This window comes from Diabrotica virgifera, chromosome 4 (genome assembly GCF_917563875.1).
Source record: "Diabrotica virgifera virgifera chromosome 4, PGI_DIABVI_V3a".
Classification (NCBI taxonomy): Eukaryota; Metazoa; Arthropoda; class Insecta; order Coleoptera; family Chrysomelidae; genus Diabrotica; species Diabrotica virgifera.
Window position 1 is genome coordinate 13837567 of NC_065446.1, and position 17012 is coordinate 13854578.

Consider the following 17012-nt stretch of genomic DNA (forward strand, 5'->3'; position numbering starts at 1 on the left):
AGTTGGCGCCCTCTTTCGTTATTTTCTATAGGCATATCTCCGTATAGAACATCTATTTATTTTGTAATAATACGGAACAATCTTATTCCGTCATTATATGCTCTATATTAGACACGTTCCATGTCCCCTACTTACTCTGCCAAGTCTTTCAGTCCCACTCAACATGGATGGATATTATATAATTTTTATTTTTTTTTTTTCAAAAAGACGTTCTTAGTTGGGTTTTTGGAATAATCAAAAAAGTAAATGAGCTACCTCTTCACCGGGAGAACTTCCTGAGACTGTAGCCTCCAATATCGCCAGCGATGACCACCATGAACTAACATCTGATCAACAATCACCAGGTAAAACTGCAGGGACCTTAGGCCACAACATCCAAGCCCAGGTCTCAAATCAACTAGCACACAAGACACCAAGAAGCTACAGACAGATACTAAGTGCCATAAGTATAATCCGAACTGTTAGCTTTCGGCAAGGTCTTATACAGTCACGGACAAAAACATTGCATCTTTTGAAATTAATGTGTGAAATATTTTTTTTGTGCTGCCCCCAGTGTCATAGAAATATGATATCTTTTCCGAAAGCGATGTTTTAATCTATCATATAAATGGTATAATCGGATTTTAATAGGGGCTATACTGCCTTGCTAGGCCCAAAGGCGGTAACTAACATTTGATAAAATGGTGGCAAAATCGATTTCAAAATTGAATGCTAAAATTTTGGCCCGTTAGGGATTTATGGACTAGCTAATAGTTTTAATGCATGCATATATGCCCCAGTTTATTAAGGCTATGGGTACGTAATTCGCAAATATTTTACGTGTATCCCTACTTTTTCTGTCTTTACACGGCAAATTACGTGTAGTAAAATTCACACTGGTGTGGATATGTAAACATTACTAGAATGTCATTCTACTTGAAAATGTCATAATTAATTTAAAGAGATGGCTTTTGAATGTTCTTGGATAACTGTTATTTTTATAATTGCAAATTATTAATTCAGTTAATAAATGTGATAATTTTTTCACTAACTATGTTTTCAGTGATTGTAATAATTTATTTGTACAACAAAAACTAATAATCAATCGAGAAAAGAGGAAAAGTGTTAAAGTGATTTTTTAATAATATGTTGTTATTTTGGAAAGCTTACAATTTTTAACATCTCTAACAACAAAATACTTGGATCACAGGATATATCTGATGTATTCTCTGCTTGGATCTTCCACAAATAATACACAATAAATAACTTTTTAGTAAGTTCACCTCTTAAATCAATTATTTATCAAATACACTATATATCAATAATATTTAATCAATTTCTCAAAATATTCCCGATGCAATGTCAAATATTTAAAATTGTCACTGATTGTCAGTGTCTGACTGACAATATATGCTGACAATATTATATTCGGTTGAGTGCGTTGTAAGACAAAGACAGATTTGGAAAATATTACCACGGCATTGTGTTCATTTTTTTCAAATCCTGAAAAAACCAATAAATATTTTTGAAAAATTTAAAAGCAGAATGAAAGACTAAATTATTACCGAGGGCCGAAAGTCCCTTAGAATAAATAAAAAGTTTATTTTGAATGAGATATTTGAAATTAAAATCACACTAAATTTTCTCTTAGTTTTTTCACCCCTGTAACTTATTAAAATAAACATTATAGAAGTTCTCAGGGACTTTCGGCCCTCGCTAATAATGTAATCTTTCATTCTGCGTTTAAATTTTTCAAAAATACTTATTAGTTTTCTCAGGATTCGAAAAAAATGAATCCCCATTTGAATAGCATTGCAGCCGAAAATACGTACCGATCCTCTTAAGGGAACAATTAATTATATTGTAAAACAAAGTTTTTTTATAAAAAGAGGTAGATACTGCTAAAACGTTTTATCAAAACTTACTATAAAACTAAGCCTATTAGCGGTATGTGGTTTACAGTTGTGATTGATATGAAACAAAAGGCTTTTCTGTGTATTACAGTTTATTAAATTGAAAGAATTAAAGTACTATTAAATGTTATTATTTTGTTGAGCCACAATATGACAACAACAAATTGACAATATTTAGTTGTCGTTATATCTGTTTTCTTTCAAGAGTCAATAAATACATATATATAATATATTATATTGGTTCATTAGTATTAATGTTCTATTTGTGATTCAATATAGACAATTTAATAGACAACCGAAAAACATACCTTGTGTCCGGTACATACACAACACCTATTTAGTATTACAATGGTATTACCTCATAATTAACATTTTTTATAAAATCTTTTATAGTGCGTCTAATAATTTTGGCAGAACTTTACTTATACTAAGAAAAAACAGAATCCGTTCAGATTGTTATAGATGTTTAAACACCTGCTGATGTTAAGCGTTTTAAAGAATTCTTCAAAACTGTGAATGTGATTGTAGTAAACCATACTTTTGACTTTCTCAGCTATTTTTATTTTGTTTCTTAGCGACAAAGGTTTGCTATTTTACGATAGGTTGTTATAGAGCTTTTAATATTTTTATGATCGCCGAGACCTACCCTAATATTATTATGCATTGTTATATTATTGGGTATTTCACAATATTATATTCGGGTAAATACGTTTACTTACAGTAATTAGGGCAAATTTTAACATTTTATTAGTTGTATTGTACAAACTAGTTATATGTTATGATTAAAATATGATGGCATTGTCTTTTAGACCGAAAAATACCTAACTATGGGATATATAAGATTTCTAAAATATGCAAACAAATTTTTGGATCATTATCCAGGTACCTGACGCATTCTTAGAAAATTTATAAAGGAATAAAACCAGCATTTTTGTATAAAACTAAGGTAAATGATTCTCAAAAGATGAAGTAAAGATATCCCAAATCTACAATCTCGTATCTATAATAGCATTGCATAACTAGACTACTAGACATTGTCTAGTTAAACAATGAAAATAGTTTGTATTTAAACAAAAAAAAAATGCAATCAATGGGACTGCTAATCCCATGTATGACCAACAAAGGGTTTAGACGTACAGAAAACTTTAAGTATGAAACAAACCTTGCGCCTGTACAGGCTGAACATAATTTTTTTCCACCTCTTGTAATTGCTTTACAATAAATTTTTCTCTTTCTACAATATTGTCTTCAGTGGTTTCACCTCGTGTTTCACAACTCTTACTCGACTCTACTTGATTTTCTAAAAAAACAAAATATTTTAAGTCTCTTTTTCTAAAAATGTTTGTGGACAGCGTGTGGATATATTATTACGTTTTTAAAACCTAATTAAAAAAAAAACATATTTTTTAAATATGAAAATATCTTACCGCCTAATTCAAAATATAAATTATCCACTTGGCGCAGATTCATATTGTTTAGGACAACATAACTGGTTAATTCTTGAAATATTATAAACAAAAATGAAAATACATTTCAATAGATATAATAATCTCGAAAAGTTATTACTATCCTCGCTAATTATTTCTTTTACTAACATAACTCTTTTAACTAACACAATAATTTAACCTTGTAAAGTTAGGCCGAATTTACTTTGTAATACTAAGGCGATTTGGCGGTTTCTAAATGTAGGCGTAGCATTCTTGAAAGTAGATTAGCAGTAAGTGCCATATGCTAAGGTATATGGCCGGCAACTGTAGCAGATACCGTCAAAACGCCATAGTATTTAATATTTGCCGCCAAATGGCTTAGTATTTTAACTGAAAAGTGTAGATACGGCTAACAAAATTGCAATTTTATTTAAAATATAATGCTTCTACAACTCCAAAGACTTTATAAATATATACTAAATACCCTATTCTACCTAAAAATACAAAAATATCATTTTCGATAAAAAATCAATTCCCACCTTTGGGCTTAGCACGGCAGTATATTTATGGTGGCCAATATAATTTTTAAACTGAATTTCATCAAGGTAAGTATTCACCATTCTACCGACATGAAGACCTGTGTCATGGTGCATAAACACGAAATTGTTATAAGGATGGCAAATGGCAAAACATGATCTTCTAAAATGTTTTTGATGTACCTAAATATCAGCTGTCATTTACCAAATAACCTCCAAAAGTTCGGTATCCCCTTTTTCAAGAAATACCACTCCATAGCACTATGCCGCCACCACCAAAATTAACGCTCTGTATGAGGATAAATCTGGCATATCGTTCACCATATGGAAGCAAGATTTACAAAACTTCGTCTACAGAAGAGCTGGCGAATAGTATGTCAATTAATTGTAACTTCATACAGAGCATTGGTTTTGGTGATGGCGGCATAGTGCTACGGGCGGTATTCCTTTCAAAGGATACACCGAACACGTGAAGGTGATTAGGCGAATGCCAACTGGTATGTACATTGAAAACCTTTGCCGTTTGAAAACCATATTGGATAAGACACATTGGTGCTATTGCCCGTCTTTATGTCGCATAGTGAATACTTACCTTGATAAGATTCAATTTAAAATTTATACTGGCCAGTATATAGCCCAGATCAGATTTAAATTCGATTATAGCATTTATGTTCTCCTTTAAAATATCGCATTTGGAAAAGAAATCATATCCCTATGACACAGGGGAGCTAAGGATAGCAGCTGGACACTTTACAATGTCTTTAATGAAAAATAAACATGATTTTTTATTAAGACAAGGCGTACTCACAACTAGAGAGACTGAACTAGGCTGGCATGAACAATAACCATCATATTATTGAAATATATGAAACTAATATTATTTTTCAATAGCATTTCAACTCTCTGTGGCAGTTAATCGCTAATTAATTTCGCCACGTTGGGCGCCAATCTTGCGTAATGAAAGCATATACATTATAGTCCATGTGGTGAGACCGCTTCCGTCTGAAAAACATTTCTAATCTGAAGGGTACCGGACGGAATTTTTGGGCAGAAATTGTTTAAACAATTTTTTTACAAATACATAAGATCATCTTATTTCGCTCCAAAAAATATATTTTTAGGTTTTTTGGGTCATTATAAACAAGAAAAGTATCTTGTGATTTTTCTCAAAAATTGACAGTTTTCAAGTTATAGGCAATTTAATATCTAAAAAATGCGAAAATACGCATTTTGAGGCTTAAAAACTCATATTTAAATTAGTATTTTTAAGGAAGCCTATAACTTGAAATAAAGTTTAAACATTTCTTTTCACTATTCCGAAGAGTGATTGGGTCTAACTTCAATTTAGACCGTAGTTTTTTAATTGGTAATTATGCGTGTCCATCCGGTTATTTAGCCGGTGCGGCGCGCACTATTTTCAAAAATCTCCTATTTTCCTCCGAAAAATATTTTTTCTAGATTCTTTGGGACATTCTAAATAAAATAAGTTTCCCCACATTTTTCTCAAAAGTTAATATTTTTAAAGTTATAAGCGATTTAAAATCCGAAAAATGACAAAAAAACACATTTTAACATTTTAAATCGCTTATAACTTTATAACTAGTAACTTTTAAGAAAAATGACAAGAAACTTATTTTATTTAGAATGTCCCAAAGAATCTAGAAAAAATATTTTTCGGAGGAAAATAGGAGATTTTTGAAAATAGTTCGCGCCGCACCGACAAAAAAGCCAGACGAACACGCATAATTAACAATTGAAAAACTACGGTCTAAATTGAAGTTAGACCCGATCACTCTTCGGAATCTTGAAAACGAATGTTTAACTTTAATCCAAGTTATTGGCACCCTTAAAAATACTAATATAAATATGAGTTTTTAAGCCTCGAAAATGCGTACTTTCGCATTTTTTAGATTTTAAATGGCCTATAACTCGAACACTGTCAATTTTTGAGAAAAATCACAAAATACCTTTCTTGTTTAAAATGACCCAAAAAACCTAAAAATATATTTTTTAGAGCAATTAAAGGTTATCTTACGTATTTGTTTAAAAAAATTTTTTAAACAATTTCTGCCCAAAAATTTTGTCCGGCACACTTCAGGTTTGTTTAAAGGGGACATTTTTGAATATGAATCCGCAGAGAAACCAAATTAGAAACGTTTTTCAGACGGGAGCGGTCTCACCACATGGACTAATACATGTCATAGTAGTGGAAAAAGGGTTAAATGAAAACAACGTGTCTCACTGTTACCCGGTTTCTCCTATATATTATTTTATTATTCATGTAATAATCAATACACGACTACAATAGATAAATTAATACCTTAACGTGTGCTTCGTGAAGTTTTAAAATTTATAAAACCGACACGAATTCCGCCATTATCCATAAAATCTGCGCTTGAAAACAAAGCACATTAAATCTGTACGGCCATAAATTAGTCCGGTAATGCGGCAGTAATTCAGTTAGCCGATCGTACGTCCATCTCTTCATTCACATCAATCTGGATTAAGCTTACACCTATCTCAGTGCTTCGTTCCTCTTACACAAAAAAAGGAATTTGGATTCTGACGCCACTTCAACCAGCCCCGTCGTTAAGCTTTTAAGAAGCTACAAAATATGCTTGATTTACGTAAAAGGTATAAAACATAAGCCTCCCCAGATAACTTTTAAACAAGTTTGTTTCTTTATTTTACCCACCTCGTTTTCCTAAATATTTTTGAAGGTGAGTTTATATTGATTACGTTTTATAAATAAATTAGTCCGACTTACAACTTCTATAATAATATAAATAAAACCTATATACTATGTATAAATACAGGGTGATGCAGATAAAGGGCCTATTAGAAATATCTCGAGAACTAAAGGTAAGAGGACCATGAAAATTGGAATACAGAAGTTTTGAGGTATAAACTATTTAATGAAAATATTTTGGTCTCTTTGCTACTTTCGGTTATACCGGAAGTTGATTGTAACGTCGTTCTTTATTAGGGGGTTTTATTGACTAATGGTCAGTCGAGATTAATATGTGTTTATTTTCGAAAAATTATTTATGATTGAATATTTTCAGGGCAAACCTAATACAATTTCACGTAATTTTTGTTCCAATTAATTTTTGGCGTAAAGAACTACGAATAACTTACGAATTAAAGCAGCTAGGTATAGGGAATGCTTAATAAATAAAAAGGTACTTTAAAATTTCATTTCATTACAATACAAAAATACAGGGTGTATCATTTGAGAAAACTCAGAAAATACTCATTCCTAATTTCGACCAACCCTGTATACTAAAATTAAACATTTCGCTATATTATTAATTTTTTATAATAATAGACTATATTAAAAATCACTTGAACATAAAGGGAGTTTTTGATATCAAATCAGTACAATTCTACAGGGTGTGAAGTTTGCTACATAAAAAACCGTAATTATCTTTTAAACTACCCTGTATAATTTTACAAAACCTGATTTAAGAAAGAAGACATCGAGCACAATCCAAAATTAAATAAATTAGAAGTTCTGATACATTAAAAAGTTTACTAAAATTAATAACGAATTAATTAATTGTTCAAAATGGTGTCCATGACAGACAAAAAAATGACATATTAGCAAACCATAGGCGTTACGTTTTATGTTTAAGAGGTGTTGTACTCAAATGAATTAAGACATTTTTTGCAAAAACGGTGCAAATATCAAAAAAAAATCGTGGACACTCGTTATATCTGAATACACCATGTAAATACCTTTCTAATGGTGTGCCGCACATGGTATATTTCCTATTTAAAAACAAGGGGTTTGGGAAGTGGAGCGGAGGGGTTTGACCAATAACAGATGTATGTATGGTAAAAATGTGTCCACCTTGGAACAAAAATCGACCTGTTTGCTCATTTTCTTAAAATCTTATAAATACTGCCAAATATCGAGGTAGACTGTTTTCATTGGCCCACCCTGTATGTATGGTTTATATGATCTTGTAAGTTTTACCGGTTCTAAAGGTTTATTTTTGAAAAAATTTGGTTTCATAAAATTTTTTTTTACCATCATTTATAATCATTTATCACATAAATCAATAATTTATTTCGTAAATTACCAGAAAACGGCAGTTTTCGTCAGTGGAGCTCAATACCCCTACATCCGACATTGTATACACGAAATTTTCTATTTTCTAAATCTGACTGAACTGATAATTGGGCTCAATCCCATCTTAAAGTTTAGTAAAAGACTCGCCCGTCCATATGTCAATTCTTCATTTTGGTCCAAGGGTGTGGATTTTACGGCCCTTCCCATTTAGGGTCTGTTTTTCGTTGTCATCCCCAAAACTCCCAAAAATTTCAAAAATTTAAGTCCGACCTCTGCGGCTTCTAATAGTACTGATCATTACCTTTCCAACGCATGTCTAATTTTGAAAATCGGTTATACCGTTCAAAAGTTACCGTTCTCAGAATTATAACTCAAGGCCTGGAGTTAAGCTTTTCAATGGTCAAGATCATACCTACACACTGTAACGGTCCACCCGTTATATTATCATTTTTAGCGCTGTAATTATTTTTAAAAAAATAATTATTTTCTCTTGACCTCCCATTTAAATTCTTTAATTTATCGTAAAGGACTTCTCATGTGACGTCACACTGTACGGAACATAGTTGTTGAACCGTTCCTTGTCGTTTAATTCGTGTTCCGTGAGAGTTTGACGTTTTCCTCGCTGACTGTGGGAGGAATGAGAGGCACTTGGCCGGTGGCTGCGAGGTTGACAGGTTGGTGTTGGTGGTTAGTACCGTAAATGGCGGTTAATTTCTTCGAAATTAATTTTTATTTCAACTAAGTTTGGAAGTATAGTAAAAAGTTACCACCACTTGTTTCCTGGAGTACGGGTTTCCTGGAGTAAGGATGGGAGTACCATCAGTGGAAGAGGAATAAAAAATTAACCGGTAAATCGTTTTTTCTACTAATGTTTTTTAGTTAACCTTGAATATATGAAATAGTTGGTTCATTGTTAAATGTTCTTAGCCAGTCCCTTAGGTGAAGGATGTAGATTATTTCGATCTTTATATTATCTTTATATCGATCTTTATATTAATGGGGTTTTTGGTTTTACATAACCAAACATTTTTGAAGTCCTCAAATTAATATTGGAAATAATTACCATTTCTCTGTACGTTTTAAACCGATTGAACATCCAATATATCTATAAATTTTCATGTCCAATATATCTATAAATTGTCATGTAACTATCTTTGTCTGGTTCAATACCATTTCATTAAGGTATATAAAATGTATGTAGATGGCTATTACTATCTTAATCTCATGTTATTTCAGATAAGTCATATTTTATATTCCTATTTCAAATGCAATGCCATTATTTGTTCATGTTTTCAAACTCAAAATAGTTCAAGGTTACCTGAGATTAGTTTTTGTTCCATTTTTAATGGTTGTTTTTTTTATGTTATTGCTTCTAAAAAGTTTTCCTCGATTATTTCTTCTTCTCTTTACTTTTGTTTACGGGTTTATATGAGAAATCAAACGAAGTATATGTTTTTAGCCGTTTGGAAGAAAACTAACCCTCATGTGATGTCGTACCCACCTTGACTACCTAGGGAAGCCACCTTGACCTTATTGCAGCTACCGCCAAGTCACCTTGGGAATATGTCGATTTGGGAGCAAGCTATGGGAGCGTTCCAGCTCAATTTTCGTCTTGGCACCTGGGCCTACAGGAGCCATGGGGTCGCACCATCCTGGTGCATCATTTTCTAGGATGCAACCGCAACCTCGTTTGGGAACATTTAGTGAGGAGTTTTAGTAACTATTGGTTTTTTTATATTTCAGACTATCTGTTAAATACACTATGTTTTTTTTCCAGATTTAGGTTACCTCTGTTTTTTTGACATATGTATTTGTATATTAGATTATTTGGTTCCCAAACTTTGTATCTACGGTAACTTCTTGTGCACAGGAATAAGCCTAGAGAAAATTAGGTTTTTAATACTTTATTATTGCTTTGATATTGGTTTATGTAATTCGGGTAAATTTATTTTGTAACATTACTTGCTTGTTTCCCAAATATTGTATTTATTCGCTTTATTTCGTTTGTTCGGTTACTTCGTCGTTACTTTATTTCATTGCATTTGCTCGGTTAATTTAGGTCATTTTGTCGGTATTTTTCTTAACTTCACTTCTATAACGTTTATTCATTTGTATATTTAATTTTGCTTTATTCAGTATTGTATTTTCTCTTAGTGAGGCTTGGGCCTATTTATTTGTATTATTTTCATCTTCGTCGGTTTCCTTTAGTTGTACGTAGCAGGCGTACTATAACCATTTGGTATAACCATTTGGTATATATTTGGATAGGAGCAGGCGTACTATAACCATTTGGTAGAAGACTTATGTAATTTTGTACCCTATATGTTAGTAAGAGGTACTTATATTTAAGTTTGTAACAGATAACATTATTGTTGTTATCTTTAAAATATATATATCTTCTTGTATAACTTATGTCATTTTAGAGTCACAGCATAATATGAACTCAGAGATTGTTAAAAATCTGGTAGTTATTTTTAATAAATATGTTTATTTATTTTGTATATCATTTATTTTTATTATTCCTTTATGTTCATTATTACAGGTTTGATATATTTAATATCTGACAGCAGTATAAGATACCTGGGAGAATGATCGAAGATCATTTTCATGGCGCCCATGATTTGTTAGATTTATTTATCTTGTTCGTCTTTAGAAATTATTCATCTTCATTCCTCTTCAGTACATTATTCTTATTTTATTATTTCATATTTTAGTCATTATTACTATCTACATAGAGCTACTGTTCTTCGACAGGCATGCAAACGAGCCGTATCCATCCTTGAGTGTCAAGTTGCTCTCTTGCATCTATAGCTAGCCAACTCTATTCAGTTTGCCTCTGTCTTTCCATACTTCCATTATCAGTTCATCACCCTCCTTCATTCATTTCATCTTATCATTTTAGTTCAACAAATACTACTGCAAAGAAGTATTTTTGTTACACTGGCGCCCAACGTGGGGCCAACCGTTTTTGGTTCTAAGACAGTAGTTCTTTTAGTTCAATTTTCTTTTATTGGAATTTTTTGTATTATTAACTTTTTGATATCTTTGTATACATGTTACTTCTGATTTATTTTTGGTCTTTTTATTTTTATTAATACTAAACAGGTAGACTTATACTGCTTCTTTTGGTTTTGGTTAGTTTATTTTTGATACCTCATTTTCAGTTTAGTGGTACAGCTCATATTTTAGTTTGAATTTTGTATTTTTATTGGAAACTTATTTATGTATTTAGATTGAGTATACATAACTGACATTATGTTCTATTAGTTAAATTTTTATTCCTTCTACCAATGGTAGTACGTTTGCACGTACAATTAATCGTTGAATATATGCATACATTTTTTTCTAGTATGGTTATATTTTATACATAACTAGAAATCATTTTCAGTATTTAGGTATTTTATTTACGCTATTGATTTGATTATTTTTATATATTTGCTGGCATTTTGATTTGTTGGTGTGTCGCTAATATTTTCTCCATATGTATATTTGTCTTACAAACTTTAGATTATATTTTATATTTGTTATTTTTGATATTTGGGTTGTTTGGTAAGACAGGCACACACCACAAAGCACAATCAGTCCACAACATTAGCTTCTACACATGATACGTTGAATTCGCATGGTTCGGATGATTACAGATGTTCATCCATAATTTATTTTCTTTAATTGGTAGTGTTAAACATTACAATGATAAATTGTATAGTTAAGTAGTTCCATTATCCACCTCAGTTTCTAGTTTTATTATTGTTGATAATAATATTATATCAATGTGGGTACCATAATATAATGCTCATAGAAATCAGATACTTTAGGTTGAGATTTAAATATAAATTCTTTATTAGTTAGGAAACATTGATACTATTTTCCTACTAAGTTATAGAACAGTCTTCAGAAGAAGATTACCTTAACAGTGTTGTTCAAGCTAATCTCTTCTTCTGTTTGTCTTTAGCTTAGCTCAATCTTTAGTATGGTTAGAAATTTTAGTCTGATATTTTTTTTGTCATCTGATAATGCAGGTACCTACATACATTGCTTGATTTCATCTTTGGCTTTGTTGTTGATGACTTTTAATTTATTACTTATTAATTTAATTATTATGTAGTACTTTATGTATGAGTTTAACTTTTTTTGGTATTAGGCATGGTGCATTGTAATTATTATTATGAGTCAATGTTATTAATTGCTAATCCTGTCAGTAGGATTATACAATTAATCAGAACTTCACTTGTATTTTTGTTTAGTTTTTGCACACCTAACCCCTTAAGTTAGAAGGGTTGTTGAATTATTATATATTTATATACTTATTTGGACAGGTAAGCTCATACAAGTACTCTTGTTTAATATGGATATTATTATGGAACTGTATGTTATGCACTACTTATCTCAGGTTATGTGTTATATTATTTGGAATATTTGATTACTTACTAATTTTTTTTTTATCATATTTATATCTTATTATTGAATTTGCCATATTGGAAAGATGTGGTTTTTAATTTGTTATTGGGTTACTCTATTAATATTATTTGTCTCCAATATCTTAAACACTTTATAATAATTTATATCCTTCTATCCTACACAGTATGATTCTGGAATTAGTTTGGAATTTTGATGTAAGTATGTATGAATTCTTGAGTCTTTCATATTTCTTCTTAGAAACTACTCAGTCTGTTGATGCTCAAAGTTGGTGAATACGTGGGTTCGAAATTCAGCAACTGATCACTGCTGTCCGGTTTCGTAATCTATGTCCTCATGGCAGAGTAGGCAGATGTCTTTTCATCATTACATTTCCTAAACATTTTTCTGTAATCAGTTTACTTATTTCAGTTTTTTTTACAATTTAATAGGGAAGTATTTAGTTCATATTAGGCCTTTTACTTCATAGTATGTTTGTACTTTGAGTTGATGAGTAAACATGGATAAATATCTTGCGCACTTGTTTATAAATCAATGCTTAGGCCATCCCTATACATAGTAGGTTCGTTAAGTCAGTATTTGGAGTGTTTAGACAGATGAGTTGTTCATTTGAGTATATTCCCACTTCTTTCCTTAGGCATTAGTCTTGCTATTCAGATTCTGGAATATTTCCTGAATAATTCCATGTATGTGAGAACGCATGAATCTGCAGTTTTATTTAAAACTTGTTGCTCGTTCTCGTCAATTTTTTTTCTTATCACTTATCCTATTTTTTTTCCTATCACCTATCATAGTGTCATAGAACTTATGAGTTCATCATGTATTCTTTTTCTTTCTTACTTATTCTTACGTTCTTAGTACTTTATCTGTGTCTGGTTATTCTCATACATCTGTTGTAGCAACATGCTATAGTTCGCGAATACCAGCATGAATTAGTTTATGTATTTTCTAGAATACTTTAGTCAATACACTTTAAGTATTTACCTTACCTTTGATTTAGTTTGGTTACCTCTCTGTTACTTAGTCTGTTAGCAATATTTATTCTGACTTATTTTGATTACTTAGTTTGGATAGGTTCATATTACCGGATGAGGGTGTATGTAGACCTAATTTATTTATTTTGTGCAGTATTAGTTACCATTGGATCCAATAATTTAGTTTATTTAGTATTAGTAAGAATTGGTCCATAAATTTGCCTGATCGTTCTTCTTTGGATATACTCTTATATAAATCTGGTGTCCATTGATAGTCCGATTCTGGATAAGTGTCCGATTCTTCATTTATTTTGTGTATTTGGTTGGATAGGTTCGTATCACCGGATGTGGGTGTACGTAGACCTGATCTGTTTATGTGGTTTAGTATTGGTGTGAATTGGTCCATAAATTTGCCTGGTCGTTCTTCTTTGGATATGCCTTTTATGAATCTGGTGTCCACTGATAGTCCGACTTTGGATTAAGTGTCCGATTCCACATTTATTTTGGTTATTGAGTTTTGGATTCCTTTGGTATGTTTATTATTGGTATTATTTGACATTAGTGAGAATTGTTCCATAAATCTTCCTGATTGTTCTTCTCTGGATATACTATTATGAATCTGGTGTCCATTGTTAGTTCAGTTTTGGATAAAGTGTTCAATTCTTTACCTATTTTAGTTACTGATTTTTTTTATTCACTTTGGTACATTTACTTTTGATATGGTTCGAATTGGCTCACACCTTTTCCTGGTTGTTCCGTTCTTGGATATACCCTTTATAAATCTGATGTCCATGGATAGTTCAATTTTGGTTTTAGTGCCCAATTCGACACTCAGTTATTATTATGAACTTAAGTACAATATTTAGTTTTGTTTTGACTTTTGAGCAATATATGTTAATATTTGGTAGCAGAGAGTAACATAGTAACATTTTAGTATGAGTTTGAGTCATGTATTGATTTATTTTTCCTTGACCATTAGTTTATATTTAGAAGTAATCTTGCGAATCAACGTGGATTGTTAGACTATTGTAAATTTAGTTGTTAATATTTTGAAGTTTAAAAAAAAAATTTTTTTTGGTTAAAAAAAAATTTTTTTCCCGAGTAGGAGGGGATTGTAACGGTCCACCCGTTATATTATCATTTTTAGCGCTGTAATTATTTTTAAAAAAATAATTATTTTCTCTTGACCTCCCATTTAAATTCTTTAATTTATCGTAAAGGACTTCTCATGTGACGTCACACTGTACGGAACATAGTTGTTGAACCGTTCCTTGTCGTTTAGTTCGTGTTCCGTGAGAGTTTGACGTTTTCCTCGCTGACTGTGGGAGGAATGAGAGGCACTTGGCCGGTGGCTGCGAGGTTGACAGGTTGGTGTTGGTGGTTAGTACCGTAAATGGCGGTTAATTTCTTCGAAATTAATTTTTATTTCAACTAAGTTTGGAAGTATAGTAAAAAGTTACCACCACTTGTTTCCTGGAGTACGGGTTTCCTGGAGTAAGGATGGGAGTACCATCAGTGGAAGAGGAATAAAAAATTAACCGGTAAATCGTTTTTTCTACTAATGTTTTTTAGTTAACCTTGAATATATGAAATAGTTGGTTCATTGTTAAATGTTCTTAGCCAGTCCCTTAGGTGAAGGATGTAGATTATTTCGATCTTTATATTATCTTTATATCGATCTTTATATTAATGGGGTTTTTGGTTTTACATAACCAAACATTTTTGAAGTCCTCAAATTAATATTGGAAATAATTACCATTTCTCTGTACGTTTTAAACCGATTGAACATCCAATATATCTATAAATTTTCATGTCCAATATATCTATAAATTGTCATGTAACTATCTTTGTCTGGTTCAATACCATTTCATTAAGGTATATAAAATGTATGTAGATGGCTATTACTATCTTAATCTCATGTTATTTCAGATAAGTCATATTTTATATTCCTATTTCAAATGCAATGCCATTATTTGTTCATGTTTTCAAACTCAAAATAGTTCAAGGTTACCTGAGATTAGTTTTTGTTCCATTTTTAATGGTTGTTTTTTTTATGTTATTGCTTCTAAAAAGTTTTCCTCGATTATTTCTTCTTCTCTTTACTTTTGTTTACGGGTTTATATGAGAAATCAAACGAAGTATATGTTTTTAGCCGTTTGGAAGAAAACTAACCCTCATGTGATGTCGTACCCACCTTGACTACCTAGGGAAGCCACCTTGACCTTATTGCAGCTACCGCCAAGTCACCTTGGGAATATGTCGATTTGGGAGCAAGCTATGGGAGCGTTCCAGCTCAATTTTCGTCTTGGCACCTGGGCCTACAGGAGCCATGGGGTCGCACCATCCTGGTGCATCATTTTCTAGGATGCAACCGCAACCTCGTTTGGGAACATTTAGTAAGGAGTTTTAGTAACTATTGGTTTTTTTATATTTCAGACTATCTGTTAAATACACTATGTTTTTTTTCCAGATTTAGGTTACCTCTGTTTTTTTGACATATGTATTTGTATATTAGATTATTTGGTTCCCAAACTTTGTATCTACGGTAACTTCTTGTGCACAGGAATAAGCCTAGAGAAAATTAGGTTTTTAATACTTTATTATTGCTTTGATATTGGTTTATGTAATTCGGGTAAATTTATTTTGTAACATTACTTGCTTGTTTCCCAAATATTGTATTTATTCGCTTTATTTCGTTTGTTCGGTTACTTCGTCGTTACTTTATTTCATTGCATTTGCTCGGTTAATTTAGGTCATTTTGTCGGTATTTTTCTTAACTTCACTTCTATAACGTTTATTCATTTGTATATTTAATTTTGCTTTATTCAGTATTGTATTTTCTCTTAGTGAGGCTTGGGCCTATTTATTTGTATTATTTTCATCTTCGTCGGTTTCCTTTAGTTGTACGTAGCAGGCGTACTATAACCATTTGGTAGAAGACTTATGTAATTTTGTACCCTATATGTTAGTAAGAGGTACTTATATTTAAGTTTGTAACAGATAACATTATTGTTGTTATCTTTAAAATATATATATCTTCTTGTATAACTTATGTCATTTTAGAGTCACAGCATAATATGAACTTGCTTAACTCAGAGATTGTTAAAAATCTGGTAGTTATTTTTAATAAATATGTTTATTTATTTTGTATATCATTTATTTTTATTATTCCTTTATGTTCATTATTACAGGTTTGATATATTTAATATCTGACAGCAGTATAAGATACCTGGGAGAATGATCGAAGATCATTTTCATGGCGCCCATGATTTGTTAGATTTATTTATCTTGTTCGTCTTTAGAAATTATTCATCTTCATTCCTCTTCAGTACATTATTCTTATTTTATTATTTCATATTTTAGTCATTATTACTATCTACATAGAGCTACTGTTCTTCGACAGGCATGCAAACGAGCCGTATCCATCCTTGAGTGTCAAGTTGCTCTCTTGCATCTATAGCTAGCCAACTCTATTCAGTTTGCCTCTGTCTTTCCATACTTCCATTATCAGTTCATCACCCTCCTTCATTCATTTCATCTTATCATTTTAGTTCAACAAATACTACTGCAAAGAAGTATTTTTGTTACAACACATATTTGCTGGCCATAATTATTAGGACGGCTGGGATATAAACTCGGATTGTCTTATCACAAATCTGGTGTTGTAACTACTAGATCATTTGGGAGAGAAT

At 31.4% G+C, this 17012-nt stretch overlaps 1 long non-coding RNA gene across 1 annotated transcript; it reads left to right on the forward strand.

Moving 5' to 3' along the window:
• The first annotated feature begins 10939 nt into the window (after nt 1-10939).
• LOC126883464 (uncharacterized) lies at nt 10940-16470 on the forward strand. The gene is made up of 2 exons (XR_007697661.1): nt 10940-14861; nt 15473-16470. It is a non-coding gene; the product is annotated as an uncharacterized LOC126883464 (long non-coding RNA).
• The last annotated feature ends 542 nt before the right edge of the window (nt 16471-17012 follow it).